Source organism: Neovison vison, chromosome 1, assembly GCF_020171115.1.
Source record: "Neovison vison isolate M4711 chromosome 1, ASM_NN_V1, whole genome shotgun sequence".
Classification (NCBI taxonomy): Eukaryota; Metazoa; Chordata; class Mammalia; order Carnivora; family Mustelidae; genus Neogale; species Neogale vison.
This window is the reverse complement of record NC_058091.1, coordinates 235131099-235133691: the sequence shown is the minus strand read 5'-3', so window position 1 is coordinate 235133691 and position 2593 is coordinate 235131099. Positions and strand designations below refer to the sequence as shown.

At 36.1% G+C, this 2593-nt stretch overlaps 1 non-coding gene across 1 annotated transcript; it reads right to left on the bottom strand.

The window, feature by feature from the left end:
* Positions 1–855: 855 nt before the first annotated feature.
* LOC122897324 lies at positions 856–994 on the bottom strand. The gene has a single exon (XR_006382513.1). It is a non-coding gene; the product is annotated as a U4 spliceosomal RNA (small nuclear RNA).
* Positions 995–2593: the final 1599 nt, after the last annotated feature.

Sequence of the window (2593 nt, the reverse complement as noted above, 5' to 3'; positions counted from 1 at the left end):
TCAAACTTATTAAAGGTAGGAAACAGGCCGCTTCAGGATGTGAAAAACTAAACATAATCTGAAGATAATTTCTCAGGTGTATGCTTTAGTTGCTGTTTTTATTTGATTTCTTAAGCAAGCTTTAAGTTTTTAGTTCCCAATGTAGGGCAGGGAGCCTGGTCTTAGTTAATACATAAAACTCAGAATGCAAATATATGGGCTGTATTTCTGGACCAACCATCAACTAAATTGAATGATATACACAAAATATATGTTGCATTTAGTGTTCCAAAAATGCAATTAGTAGTGCCCCCTTGTGAGAGGAGTTTTGATGAATGTTTGTTTTGGGCTTTGAAATCTAAAATCAAGATAAGGAAAAGAGGAAGATGGCAGAACGTTGTAATTAATTGGCTCATGGGTCTGCATGACATTTTGGAGCAGTGTTTCATGAAATGGCTTTCATGATACTGAGAAAAAATTCATTTTTTTTATTAAGAGGATTTTTTTTTTTAATCCCCCAAGTAACTTTCCTTCCTTTCACCACCTCTGGCGTCCCCAGAGAAGTTGATTCCATAAGTGACTTGTTCCATCGCCATGATTCTGCTGTTTGCCAAGCTTTTAAATAGAGTTTTCCATGGTGTAACAGGAACCTGGTTTAACTTTGCTCCTTCCTCTAATAGAAATAATTGATCCCTCTGCTTGTTATGTCTAATGAGAGCCAGCCAGGGATCAGTCTCTCTCCTCAGTCTTCTACTAATAGACTCTTTTCAGCACCATGTGGTATTTTACACTTACTTGCAGAACCGTACCCAGAAGGTTTTTCATGCTGCCAAAAGCTTACCTTATTTTTCTATATAACTTTCCTGTTCACCCATCTCAATTAGTTCCTTTGTGATAGTTACTCATGTGACTGTGTGTTACCCTTCAAATGAGCTCTAGAGCTGTTTTTTTCAATTAGCAATAATTGCGCCTCGGATAAACCTCATTGGCTACGATACTGCCACTGCACAAAGCTCTAGAGCTGTTTTTAATTACATATTTATTTAGTTGGTTATGGGACTAATGTCTTGGTTTGCCTACTAGCCTATATGCCCCAGAGCAGGGATCATGTTCGTCTGTCTCTGTGTTCCCAGTGCCAAGTTTTTTCCTAAAATGATATTGTTAAATGACACTAATTGCATATTATATGTATTAGCACACTTACATTTATTAATTAAGAATTGTAATTATTCATTACTGTGTTCCATGAACATACTGAGCCTTGAGGGACATACAGAATATATACACATGCATATGTAATATATAATATACAATACAGTGTATAAAGCATAATGCAATAAAATGTATAATACCTATGCATTGCTATATACTATATTATAAACAGACATTACTGTATACTACATAATATGTATGGATACTATATAACGCATATGTAATATATGTGTAGCAATATATATACACACATAGAAATACATGTGTGTATATATTTAGAGGACCTTAATCTAAATAGCTTTTTCTCTTTCAAAATGTCTAATTTTCAAAAGTTTTCATCAAAAGGAATAAGAAGTTTATTGGAGTTTGTTGTCTAAATTATGTTTATTTTTAAATTTTTTTTAACAGATTGATTGTTTTTTATTGTTTCAGACTGAGAATGTACAATGCACTGGCTACATTTATATTAGTTGCCATGGTTTCCAATACTTTAGAAATTGTCCAAGAAAGGAGTGGAATTTTTCTCACCATGCAAAGATGTTTTTTCCCCAACTTGTTGGTGCCCACGTAATGTACCAGTTTGAATCGTCTGCTTCTCTCTTCCCCATCTGTGCTGTTTGCAAGGGGTGGGGAGAAAAGGAAAAAAAAAAAAAAAAAAAGCAGGTGGAAAGAATTAGACACAGCCTTCATTCCAGAAGCAATTAGCTCAGAATTAGACTGCTTCCTGTATATGGAAGGTCTCTGTCTCTGCAGTGTAGACACGGCATCTGTAGTATATTTCACTTTGCTCAGGTGACTCCTACAGGAACATGTAAAAGTTTCTGTGGAGAAGGGAGGGTGAAGGGCACTTGTTCTCCAGAGGCAGCACCATAAGGGTACACTAGAGACTTTGGGGTTGAGGCTGCAGTTGTTGCTAGTTATTTTTTCTTTTGTGACCAATTGAAAGGATCTGCTTTAACAGGGATGACTGCCTTTGGTTCTGCTCTAATTGCTTATCTGTATTTTTATCTCAATTCACCCAAAAAGGAAAATGCATCTTTCTCTTGGGAAAGTGTTACTTACTCTGCATTCTCTGGCTTGTTTGCATTGCAGTCTGTCCTGGCATGACCCTCTGAATAATCCTTCTCATTTACTGAGCACTTCTTGTGCTCTTGGAACTGCGATTCATGACGGTATCAATATTCACTTGACCTTCAAAAGAAGCCTGTAAAGTCAATGTTGTTATTGTCCCTCATTTTATACACAAGAAAACAGCCAGAATCCAATGCATGGACTTGGGATTTGAAAAGAGATCTTTCTAATGTCAGACATTTCTTAACTCATTCGCTTAAGAAATGGATTGAAAACTCGCTAGGATGTGGATAGTTTTCTAAGCGTTGACAATACATCACTGAACAAAGTA